The following is a 13,908-nucleotide window of genomic DNA, read 5'->3' on the forward strand; positions in this document are numbered from 1 at the left end:
CTAATTTGAGCCGTAACTTCAACCAAATCTTATTTAAAAAACAAACAAACAAACAAACAAACAAAAACTTTGGGTTTTCTTCTGGCTATGAAACTAATACAAGCTATAAGTAATTAAATTGTGGTGTGTTCAAACAAAGGAAGTATCATAGCAATGAGAAGAAACGGCCTGCTGCTGCACACAACAAGGATGAAACTCACAAGCAAAACACTGAGTAAAGAAAACAGCCACAAAAGATAATATAGTGTATGATTCAATTGATAGAAAGCTAAAAAAGAGGCCAAAGCCATGTATGGTGGGAAAAGCTAAGGTAGTGATGACCTCGCAAGGGAGTAGAGACTAGAAGGCGATCAAAGTTGATTCTGGAAAGCTTATAACCTTGTATTTTTGGGTATGGGTGCTGGTTATGTATGTCTATTAGTTTGAAAGTTACTTAAGCTGTATATTTATGATTAGTGCATATTTTTGTATGTGATAGACTTTTATAAAAGAATTACCTAAAAATATTAAGCTCTTTACAAAATATTCAGAATCTAAATAAAATATCACCAACAAATATCACAGCATTTCGATATACTTCCTTTTCTTTTGCATACGCCATATGTATTTTGTCTCACTCGAATCAACTGTACATATATATTGAACAATTTTGTATGTCATTTATACTTTTTAAAAGATTTTTAAATGCATGCATAATATTTCATTTTACAGATATCCACAGGTTATGTTATCTGTTTTCTATTGTGGGATATTTATATGGCTCCCAAGTTTTCACTATTTTGATAGAATGCTGTGTACACATGCTCCTCAACCTACAAAAGGGTTGCATCTGGATGAACGCGTGGTAAGTTGGAAATATCACGTCAGAAATGCATTTAATACTTGTACACCTCACCTACCGAACATCGTAGCTTAGCCTCGCCTACTAAACATGCTCAGAACAGATAGGCAAAATCATCAAACACAAAGCTTACTTGATAATAAAGTATTGCTTATCTCATGTCACTTATTGAATACCGTACTGAATGCATATGGCTTTTGCACCATTGTAAAGTCAAAAAACTGTTGTGAGACCACTGCAAATCAGGAACTGTCTGTACACATTCAGGTGCCAATATTTCTGTACACCTCTGAATATTTCCTCATAACAGATATCTAGAAGAAACACCAGATCAAAGGCTATGACCATTTGGGGACTCCTGGTAGGTGCTGCCAAAATGACCAAAACAGTTATACTACGTTACATTGTGAGAGAAGTGCAATGCAATGGTTTTTCTCCATTATCACCTTTACTCACATTATCTCTTTTAAAAATTGCTAATTTGATTGAAGAAATCTTAAAGTTTGTTAATTTGCATTTCTCACACCATGAATTCAGTTGACTTTTTCCGATGTTTTCTACCCATCAGTATTTCCTGTTCTATGACTTGTTATTTTTTTTGTGTGTCCCCTGTTCCCTTCCCCATTGGGGTTTCCCTGTTTTCTGTCTGATTAATGTGAGATCTTGCTATCTTAGGGATAATAACCCTTTAAAATGTGTAATTGCAACAAATGCTTTTCAAAGGCAGAGGTGTGATTTTGAAGTCTGATGTCTTTCACATACGGAAGGGTTGTTTGTTTTTATTTCATTCAAATTCATTAATATTCCTCGTGATTCCTTCAAATGCTTTTCGACTCGGTCTTTCACTTGGATGAGAAAAACATCCAGCCATATTTTCTTCCAGTTTTTCCATACTTGTATTTATTCGATATTCGACTCTTTAATTGATCTCAAAATTATTTAAGTGTATGTTGTGAGATGAAATCAAATGTGTCCCCCACCAATAGTTAAGCATTTGTCCCAGCATGATTTACTCCCCATCTTTCCCAAATGAATGTAATATATTATGTGAACTCTAAACGTTTTGCTGAGTTTCCTGTCAGACTATTTTAGAACTAGAGCCACAATATCTTAAAATTGTACCTTTCAAATGTTTTAGTATTTGATATGGTAAATCACCAATGTCCCATAAACAGGTTTTTCCAAGATTTTTAAAGCTACGCTAAAGAACTTTATCACGCCCAAGAATAATTTGTGTTTCTCCACTTACCAAAGACTTATTTTATAACTCCACACTAAGGTATTCGTACTTCTTTCATACACGTTCTGTTAATTTTACTCATTTATTCCTTAGAATTTTTTTTGGTAGCCATTATCAATTGGGTGTAGTTTTCTAAGTGCCTGATGCAAGTATATGAGAAAACTACTTGTCTTTATAGCTCTTTAAAAATTTAGCCAGACTGACTAAAGTAGAAAAAGAAAAATCTCAACAGACAAACCTATAACTAGAGATAGAAACAGTAATCACAAACCCCCCAACAAAGAAAAGCCCAGGACAAGATCGCTTCACAACTGGATTCTAAGAAACATTTAAAGAAGAATTAATATCGATCCTTCTCAAACTCATCCCATAAAGTTGAAGTGGAGGGAAGTCTTCCTAACTCATTCTATGAAGCCAGAACTACCGTGACTCCAAAGCCACATAAAGACATCACAAGAAAAGGAAATTACGGCCCAGTTTCCCTTATAAATACAGATGTAAAACTCCTCAACAAAATTATAGCAAATCTAATCCTACAGCATATTAAAAGGATTGTTCACCAGGACCAAGTGGGGTTTGTCCCAAGAATGCAATGGTGCTTCAACATAAGAAAAACAATCAATGTAGTATATCATATTAAGACAATGACAAAAAAAATCAATATCTCAATTAATGCAGAAAAGGCCTCTGACAAAACCCAACACCATTTTTTGATAAAAAATTATTAGCAAACTAGGAATAGAGGAAAATTGCATAATCTGAAAAAAGGTATTTCTGAAAAACCCACAGCTAACACTATTCCCAGTGGTGAAAGACTGAAAGCATTCCCCCAAAGCTCAGGACCAAGACAAGGATGCCCACTTTCACCACTGCTACTCAGCATTGCACTGAAAACCCTAGCCAGAACAGTCAAGGACAGAAAGGAACAAGGCATCCAACTTGGAAAGGAAGAGGTTAAACTATCCCTATTCACAGATGACATGATCCCCTGTATAGAAAATCCGAAAGGATCCACAGGAAAGCTACTAGAGCTGATGGACCAGTGCAGCAAAGATGCTGGGTACAAGATCAATACACAGAAATCAGTTGTGTTTCTACATATCAGGAATTAACCTTCCAAAGGGAAATTAAGAAAGCAATTCCATTTACAATACCATCTAAAAGCAGGAAATACTTGGGAATAAATCGCTCCAAGGAGGTGAAAGAATGCTACACTGAAAACTACAAAACATTGTCAAAAGAAATTAAAGAAGACCTACATGAACGGGAAAACAATCCGTGTATGGATAGGAAGACTTAATGTTGTGAAGATGGCAATACTACACAAAGCAATCTACTAATTCCATGCAACCCCTGTCAAAATGCCAACAGCCTTTTCTGTGGCATTATTTTTCTGTTTTACATTTGGCAACGATTTCACAGATAGGACACCAAAACATAGGCAACAAAAGAAAACAATAGTTAAACTGGAGTTAATCAACATTAAGAACTTTTGTGCATTAAAGGACACTATAGAGAAAAGACAAAGACAATCTACAGAATGGCAGAAATTATTTGCAAATTATATGGCTGATAAAGGATTAACATCAAGATCATGAAGGACCCCGAAAACGGAAGAACAGAAACTGAATAACCCAATTCAAAAATAGGCAAGGAACTTTATGCACATTTCTCCAAAGAAGATCTACGAATGGGCAATCAGGATGTGAGAGGATGCTCAGCATCATTCGTCACTATGGAAATGCAAGCCAAACCCACAATAGATACCACTTCACATCTACTAGCATGGTTATAAGTTTGAATAATATATAATACAACAAGTGCTGATGAGCATGTAGAAAACCCAGAACCCTTGTGAACTGCTGGTAGGAATATAAAACGGTGAAATTGCTGTGGAAAACACCATGGTTCTTCCTCAAAAATTAAACAGAATTATCATATGATGCAGCAATTTCACTTCTAGGTAAATGCCCACAAGAGTTGAAAACAGGAACTCGAGCAGATATTCATACAATGTTCAAATTGCCCAATAGATGGAAACAACGCAAATTTCTAATAGCAGTGGAACTGATCAAACAAGTGTGGTATATACACACAATGGAATATTATTCAGTCTTTAAAGAGAAAGGAAATTCTGATAAATGCCACAGAATGGATAGACCCTGAAAACATGCTGAGTGAAATAAGCCAGACACAAAAGGAAAACTATTGTACGAATCCACATATATCAGGTACTTGGAATAGGCATAATCATAGAGAAGAAAACGTTACCAGGGGCTGGGGTGCGGGGGGCAGTTATTGTTTAATGAGTACAGAGGTTAGGTTGGAGATGATGGAAGGGTTTGGGTATAGCTAGCAGTGATAGTTATACAACATTGTGAATGTGTTTAATGACTCTGAATAGTACACTTACAAATGGTAAAATTTATGAATATTATGTTATGAATATTTTATTTAATAAGAAATGTGGCCTAACTACCTTTACAGAAATCTCTTAGTCTTAGTTTTTTCCATCGGTCAGATAAAAGAGATCGGACTATAATAATTACTTCTCTGCATCCTCTTCTTTTGGCTAAAATTGGTCTTTCCACACTAATATCTTTAGATATACTGCAGTCACTTTAACAACTCCTTAGTTTTCCATCATTGCAGTTAAGCCATAATTTATTTATCCAGCCCCTAATTCATGGATATTCAAGCTGCTTCTAAATGTTTACTCTTGCAAAGAACACTGCTGAACCATCTTGCATTTCTGCAACTAGTTCTATGGGATAAATTCCTAAAAGTAGAAATGGTGGGTCAAAGGGTATCCACCTTTGAAAATTCTCCTCTAGATCTTTTCCACTAAGAGACAGCTGTTGGAGGCAGCCAGATGTTCTAGAACACATTAAGGGAGTATCCTGCTGGTCTTGCGTAGAGTGATAAAACCAGAATAGATAAGAGGTAAGAAATGACTTTTTGGCAGCAGTCAGATCAGGTGTCAGCAAATGACAACCTGTGCACCAAGTCGACATCGCACCTGTTTTTGTATAGTCCACAAGCTAAGAATGTGGGGGGGGGTTATTTGTTTACATTTTTTAATGATTGAAAAAAAAGAATGTTTCATAAAATGGAAAAATTATAGAAAATTTAAATTTCAGTGTCCATAAAGGTTTACTGAAACACAGCCACACCCATCTGTTCCCATTTCAGCTGTTTTTGCGCTTCAAAAGCAGAGTTAAACACTTCAGACAGAGACCTTACAGTCTGCAAAGCTTAACGTACTTACTCTCTGGCCCCTTCCAGAAAGTTTACGAATCAATCTCCAACCTAAGCAATAACATTTCGATGTTTCTAAAAGTATGAAAACCTAATCTCTAAGCAAATAGAACAGAACAAATTGTCATAAAGCTGCTGAAGAAATATTCCAAGGGGTATGTGGAAGTGAAAACACAAATGGTTTCACATTTCTTTCATAACTGTGGTTGGGAAGCAACTCTGGGAAGGATAAATAGCTCTAGCAGTTCTGGTTGCAGGTCTCAACTTTGCATGAATTCTTTTGAGGTCTGATGTAATTGGTATTAGGTTTTTAACTTGAAATTCTGATGGTTTATTGCTAGGATGTAGTAAAGTGATTGGCTTTTGGGTATTAACATTGTGTCTTGCAAAATCGCTTACTAGTTCCAGGAGATTTTTTTTGATTTTTTGAGACTTTCTACCTAGATAATCGTGGCATCTGCTCTCCGGACTCTTGACATGACCTGTTATTCCTAGACGTTCAACTTTAGCTTTCCACTTTTGCTTGGCCACCAAATAGTGATAATTATAGTTGACCGATATGAATAATTTCAGAGACAGAGCATGCATTGTCCACAACCTTTTCTGAGGCTGTTTCCCCAAAGAGCGAAAAGAGAAAAGGGCACATGCGAAAGATGAAGTGAAGAGTAAATGCAAGCACAACCAAACTCTGGGGTATTACCACAAAACTTAGCCCTCTGCTCTCCACTTATTAATGTAAAGTTTATCGGGGTATTTCAGGAACTCACTGCAAATGGGAACCAGAGAGCAAAAGTTTGCCCGAAAGAAATTTAACAAAGTTACAGTATGACATTCGGGATGCCAGCTGATAAGTTATCACTGCGGCCTTCAAAATTTGGTTGTATACTCACCATCTCATCAATAATCTCTCTTTCAGAATCTTCTATTATGATGACATCATCATCATCAATTCTACTGTCGCAGTCGTCTCCAACAGTTACAACTATATAATCTAAGAATAAGCAAAGAGAAAGTTTAGTTTGGAAACCACATTAAATAAATAGTTTCTTGAAGAAACTACCTTCTAAAGTTATGGATTGCTTAAAAATCATATTTTAGCTGGAAAAATTACATCAAGTGTTTTTAAATCTATAGTCAGTATAGGTTAGCTAACAAATGAATTGTTTAGTATAAAGCTTTGAGATACATATACAGGTGTGTATGTATGTATGTATGTATGTATGTATGTAAACACATGCAGAGTAATATTTCTACTAGTTTCAAATTTGTAAAGCAATGAATTTATTCTCAGTTAAGAATTGTGACCACCTGGGCCACTCTCCAACGCGTTCACTGATATGCTTTAACTTGTAAATGATGCAACTGGTGTTACATAGCAACACTTGTGATGCCCATGAACTTCCGAACTTATGCTCTAAAAATTAGTACTAATAGTTAAACTGGTTAAAGATGCAGAAATAAAATGCAAAAGTAAATGTTGTTATAAAGCAAATTCAATTTAATTTGAATCTGAGAGACCTTGAAATAGGTAACCACAAATAAACGATGTGAAATATCTACTCAGTAAACCATTTTCATACGTATGTAAAACAACCCAGTAGGCATAATATCTGATATCTACATAAGATTATTTAATCAAGTTGGCCTGGAAAAGAACATGTTTAAACTTGAACTATTTACTCACAAGATCACGTTTCCACTGCATGATAACTTGGATTCACTATACTTATTCCAAATGGACCAAAGCAGAAGAATAAGGTAATTAGCAAGTGTGAGTGGTATGTGATGGCGCGAATATGATACTAAATTAGATATCACATAATGAAGTTTCCAATTTTACCTTTGGGCCAGAGACATCAACCCTTTCCCCTTGTTTTCTTTACATTCTCTTTTCTTTTTTAAAAAATTTTACTTTGTCGATATACAATGTGGTTGATTATTGTGGTCCATTACCGAAATCTCCCTCCGTCCTCCCTCTCCTCCCACCCACCCAACAATGTCCTTTCTTTTGCTTGTATCAACTTCTAGTAATTGTAGTTGTTATGTCTTCTTCTCCCCCCCACCCTGATTTTTTTTTTGTGTGTGTGTGTCTGTGTGAATTTATTGTTTATTTTTAGCTCCCACCAATAAGTGAGAACATGTGGTATTTCTCTTTCTGTGCCTGAGTCGTTACACTTCATATAATTCTCTCAAGGTCCAACCCTGTTGTTGCAAATGGCGGTATTTCATTCTTTTTTATAGCTGAGTAGTATTCCATTGTGTAGATGTATGACATTTTCTGTATCCACTCATCTGATGATGGACATTTAGGCTGGTTCCAACTCTTGGCTATTGCAAAGAGTGCTGCGATGAGCATTGGTTTCCCCTTGTTTTCTAACCCATAACGTGTGCAGTTGGGTTTGAAGAGCCACTGTGAATGCTACTGAAGAGTCTTAATGGGGGTGGGGGTGTGGCATGGGGAATGGAACATTAGAAATTACCCTAATTATCTAATAATTATCTAAACAAAAAGGTCAAATAATCAAAAGCTTCGATAAACAAAATGTTAAATAAATTATGGCATTTCAATAAGATAGAAGGTACACCAGATAAGCATGTTTTCAAAAAACATTTCTAACAAGATGGTAGAAATGCTTGTGACATAATGTTCAAAGGGTGAAAAGCTTTCAAAACAGAGAAATACAGTCTAATCCCAACCTTGAGAACCAAAGTAAACATCAATGGTTCTCTAGGTGGCTATCTCTGAATAGCAAATTTATTATCTTCATTAGACTTCCCCATAGGTTCTCTGCAATGAACTTTCGAGTTTAGCATCAGAAGAAAATGGTAGTCGAATTACTAAGGTAACTGAACATTTACTGTTATTTCGAGCTTTTGTACATCAACAGGTTTTTCAAATTACAATTAGTTAAAGCCTCTGACAACTCCACTAAGGTTTCTCAATAAATGTGTAAAATTCCAATTAATTACTTTAGGTTTACATATAACCTTCATAATCAAAATTTAAAGGCATTATAACATTGAGAAGTTTTTTCAAAATTACGCTTCCAAGGTGGAAAGCATTCACTTGTCTTCGACTTATCAGATAAGGCATGGTTCACAATGATGAGGACATTTCACCCCAGGACCACTTCAAGGAATACACAGCAACCTGTCACAACAGCCAGACCACTCCAGTTTTTTCAAAAAACAAAACTGAGGGCTGACCTGTTGCTCGGTTGGTTAGAGCACAGCGTTACAACACCAAGGTCAAGGTTTTGGATCCCCTCCTGTCCAGCCACCAAAACATAAAATGAAATGAAATGAAATAAAATACTGCATGTTAATACACTGACCAATCACTTTCTGTATCTTCTGGCAGGGCTCTAAAAAGCGTCCCTTTCATTGTCGTGTCAAACTTTACAGAAACCCGGTGCTGTCTCTAAAATGGGCGATAATGCAGCCAAAGTTGTATCCCATCGTCCAGCATGTGCTGCAGGACAGACAAGTGAGTTTGCGAAGTGCATCTAGACCGTGTCCTGCTTTATAGAACACTGAGCAGAAAAGTCGTTGGGAAAGTCGCTAACTGAAAACACTAAACCAGTTTGCCACCTCATGTTATGAAACCTAGGGCAGTCCAAACTGGGGAGAGCAGGATACATGTGGGAGGGAAGCCGCCTCCTACAGACCTAAGTTAGAGCCTTTTCTATGAAAGGCCTGTTCAGCAGGCGGGCTGGGCCTTGGAGCTCGCACAGAAGGGCTCCCCGGCTTTACAGGGATCCCTACATTTTGAAGCATTTCCTGACTCTGGCATCTGCCCTCATCAAGCAAAGGACAGGATCTATACGCGGAGACTTCTCCACAACACTCCTACACCGTTATTTTCTTCCTCACATATGGATTAAAAATGAAACAGCGAAGCTCCACTATCTGTCTTTGACCAAACGCGGTCACCATCAAAGTCTCCAAATCTACGTCTCAATCTCAAAAGACGTTAAAGAAATCAATTCGCGGGTCTGTCAATTCTCAGAACCCAAAATCTGAGAGTCTGGGTCCTTTGCCCGCCTGCACCAAGGAAGAGAGAGGACAGAAACAGATCAACTCGGCCCAGAAAGTCAGCACCAACCATCTAATAAATGGCCAAATCCGAAAAAAGAAAAAGGAAGCAAGAAAAATGAAAATACAGAAGCCCCCCATAAAGAAAGAAAAAAAGAAAATGCCCTTTTCTGCTATCCTTCTTTTAAAAGCTTGATATAATCAAACCACATTGTATACATATATCAAAATATCCCATGGTGCCCCTTAAATGTACATAGTTACTATTTGTCATTTAAAATAACATGAATTTTAAAATAAACACACAAAGAAAGCTCACACTCACAGGGACGTGCTGCCGTCCCAGGACAGGCCGTGGGGACCACCCAGTGCACCCCGCCGCAGCGCTGCTGGAACTCGAGGCTGCAAAGTGCTAACTCGCTCTTCCCGCAAAGCAGATCTCTCCTCCCAGGGGCGCCCGAGCCCAGAAGCTAAATCGCTTTCTGGCTTTAACACGGCTGTGCTCCAAAAAAGAAAGCACAGAGGGACAGACGCGCCATGGCGCCAGAGGCCAGAGCCTGCCACGCCGAAGCTAGAGAGGGCGCCAGAAACAGCTCGTGCTGGCGCAGTCTCCCCCTATGGACGATGGCCCGGACTGTTTTATGGCTCCTCCAGGCTCGTTCTGGAAAATCCCGTGGACCCTGGATGCTGGACACCAAGCCCATCCTCTTGATATGTGCTCGTCGATGGCCCTAGTCTCTTCCAGCCCGTGGGACACCACGAGCACTAGGATCACCGTGAGCCCTAGGGTCACCTAGAGCCACGAGACACTGCTAGCCCGAGTGTCACCTCCAGCCCTGAGATGTCACAACCTCTAGGGTCACATCAAACTCCGAGACTCCATGAGCCCTAGGGTCACCTCCAGCCCTGAGATGCCACAAGCCCTAGGGTCACCTCAAGCTATGAGACACCACAAGCCCTAGGGTCCCCTCGATTCTCAGTGTCATCGTGAGTCCCTGAGGCGCCCTGGACATGGGGCCATAAGCCGATCGGGGCGCCCGGGTTGCCACGCGCGATCTACACAATGGGGACCGCACCGCTGACCCGTCAGCGGGTGAAGGCCGGCCGCCACCGGCCGAAGCTCAGAGGCACCTCGGCCATGCGCTGGCCCATGACCAGCCGATCAGACTAGCCCGTGAGGCCGTCTAAGTGGGCGCGGTCCTTTAAATGCTTTTCCCTCGCTGGTGGCACAATTTAAGCTTCTGTCGGTAGAAGGTAATGGATCGAGATTGTAGGAGCAAAGGGTTTTGTCTCCTGGTGCTTATGAGCTCTCTGGTCAGGCTGTTGCACAGCGCAGCTTTCCCCTGCACCCTAGAGGGCAAATTTCTGGCAAGTTCTAGAGGACAGGTTTCCAGCAAGCTCCAGCAGTACAGCACCACGGTGACTTTTCTCCTATTCACGGAGGCTTGGGCACTCTATCTCAGCTCAAACTCTTCTTTTTATTTTTATCATTATTTATTTATTTATTTCTCTATCAAGAATATTCATGAGATACAAAGGTAATTGTCCCCTAGCTCAATCTCTTCTGTACATTAAACTTTCCCTGTTGACCTTGGTTCTTGTCTCGTATCACACCCAGACTGATGCACTTGCCCTTCCGGATTTCCTTGTAGTACCTAATACTAAATCGGTGTAGAAGGTTTGTTCATAAAATGTGATTGAAGACCCAACAGATACTCAGCAATCCCCTTCAGTTTCATTTCCGGTCAATCCACTCCATTCATTTACTTGACCTGTTTTTCTCCGTGGAGGGAGATGGAATACAGAAGGAAACGCTTTCCATACTGTCACTCCTAGGGCTGGCTTTCCATTTCCTGGTGTCCCTAAGCTGCCTTAACCTGAGTAGGGAAGAATTATAGTGACCAACAGGTGCTGGAGATCTCCCAGCAATGGGATGAATGGGGCAGGTGCTGGAAGTACTATTGACGTGTTCTTGGGTACAAGCTGGATCACAGTGGTGATGGACAGAGCAGGTATTTCTGTCAACAAAGAATGAAGACATGGCAGCCAGGATTTCTGCTGCCGGTAATGGGCACCGGGTAATAACAGCAGCCATTTCCCTTAAAGACCACTAGAAAAGCTGCATGAAGTGTTTTTAAAATGTAAACCACACTGAGATACCATCTCACCCCAGTTAGGATGGCTAATATCCAAGACTGTGAATGATAAATGCAGGTGAGGTTGTGGAGAAAAAGGAACTCTCATACATTGTTGGTGGGACTGAAAAATGGTGCAGACCCTACGGACAATGGTATGGAGATTCCTCAAACAATTGCAGATAGATCCACGCAGATGCCTAGGCCATATGACCCAGCTATCTCACTGCTGGGAATATACCCAGAGCAATGGAAATCATCAAGTCGAATGTATGCCTGTTCCCCAACATTCTTTGCAGCCCTACTTACAATACCTAAGAGCTGAAACCAGCCCAAATGTCCATCATCAGATGAGTGGATATGGAAAATGTGGTAGATCTACACAATGGAATACTACTCTGCTATAAAAAAGAATGAAATACTGCCATTTGCAACAACATGGATGGAGCTAGACAGAACTATATCAAGTGAAACGAGTCAGGCACAGGTTCTCACTTATCTGTGGGAGCTAAAAATAAAGAAATAAATACATAAACAAACTGGTGGGGGAGGGAAGATGACACAAAAATTACAATACCTTGAATTTGAGATGAGAAGCAAAGAGATATGAGGTTTTTGGGAGGGAGGGGAGACGGGCAGGACGGAGGGAAGTTTTGGTAATGGGCCACAATAATCAACCACATTGTACATTGCCAAAATAAAATAAGATTTAAAAATAAATAAATAAATGAAATGTTATCGCACTAAACAGCATCAAAAAGTTCACAAAACAGTGGGCAATTGCTGAGCTAAGAGCTGGGAAGAATCAGAATCCCAGAGAGGTGTGAAATGCTGAGAGGACTGCCTTTGCTCCTGGGCGTTTCCTGATCTAGAAAAGGCCTAAAGGGCCTGGGCTGCAGTTTTGCTGGCTTCGGGGCACTGAGGGACCAAAGTCAGAATCTGGAACCCACCACAGGAGGGGAAGTGGAAAAGCACCTCCTGTCTTGGGCTGGGACCACAAACAGAGGTATCTCCGGAGTAAACGTGATCCAGAATTAACCAACAGCTAACCACACGGACTGTAGTTCAGGCTCACATCAGAAGGGGATTCAACAACCCCAGGTGTCTGGAATAAGCAATCAAAAATGCTTTCTTGTGTAGATAATGTCAAGTTCTTTCTACAAAGAATTTTTAAATAGAATATGTAGCATGAACTGAAATATAAGCCGATCTCAGAGAAGATAAGACGCAGGAAAAAGAAGCAATGAAAACATCTAGGTTTGGGGGGACACAGCCCTCTGCTGCAACCCCCTCCCACCCTCCAACTACCACAGGGAACGTCCTGACATAGTGGTCGTGACACGGGCACCTGGCTAGTCACCTTGGTCCTCTGTGGGAAGCGAGTTTGTGAGCATCTTAGCACATGCGTGGGAAGGGTCCAGACTGAAAATGCTGCAGGGTCCCAGTGTTCAGAAGGGAGCCTCCTCAGCCTTCACGAATGGAAAACCGTGTAACAGCACAGCCTGGGACAGAGGCTCGCCGGCCTACGACTTCGCGGCTTCCGATACAGGCTAGAATAAAAGCTGCAGGACACCGTACACTGCAGTGTGTGGAGCTGAAATGACGGACTCAGTGATGCCGGGGACGAGAGAAACCGAGCGGGGAGAGGTGGCAGGGGATCTTGGAGTGCAATGGAGGGGAAGGTGGGAAAGGCGCGTTCCCCTAGGCAGCTGGAGGAGGACAGGCGGCTGGGAGCACGGCGGTCAGGGGCCACCAGGTCACAGGGGACATTGGTCTCCCTGTCCGATGGCTGGTGCTCCTCCCTGGTCACAGCCTGGGATCACCAGGGACCTGTAAAGACTCCTGACGCCCAGCACCTGCTCAGAGACTCCCATGTCCCCGGCCAGGGGTGCTGGGGTGGAAACGCTCCGGGTGCCTCTCCCGGGCAGCCAGGCTGCGATCCAGCGTCTCTGCACCTCGCGGGTTACTCCACGGATCGTGACATTGAATTCTCACACCAGGAGCAAATCAAGCTCCCCAACCCTTTTACCGAGCCTCAGGCTGTCACTAGCAAATTTCACCCTCCACAGAGCTGTCTTTCTGCCTCTAAATCTCCCTCTGGGCATGTTCTCCTTTAAACACCTCCATTCAGGCCGGCTGCTCTGCCTTCTTGTCTCTGTAAAGACTGGGGATCCTGCTGCCTGAAGCCAAGCCATCCGTCTACACACCAGAAACCCCAGACACGCGGCCCTGACTGGGATCAAGAGCAGGGCACAAGTACCCAAAAAGAAAAAAGTACCCCCTGGCCAAGGACTAACTTCACCCCCTTGAGGCTGTGTTTTTTCCTTCTTTGTCCTCCCAAATCCTCACGCTGCAGGAGAAAAGTCGTGATAGTGTCACTCAGATGTGTCTCTGATCCC

The sequence above is a fragment of the Cynocephalus volans genome, chromosome X (genome assembly GCF_027409185.1).
Source record: "Cynocephalus volans isolate mCynVol1 chromosome X, mCynVol1.pri, whole genome shotgun sequence".
In the NCBI taxonomy this organism is placed as follows: Eukaryota; Metazoa; Chordata; class Mammalia; order Dermoptera; family Cynocephalidae; genus Cynocephalus; species Cynocephalus volans.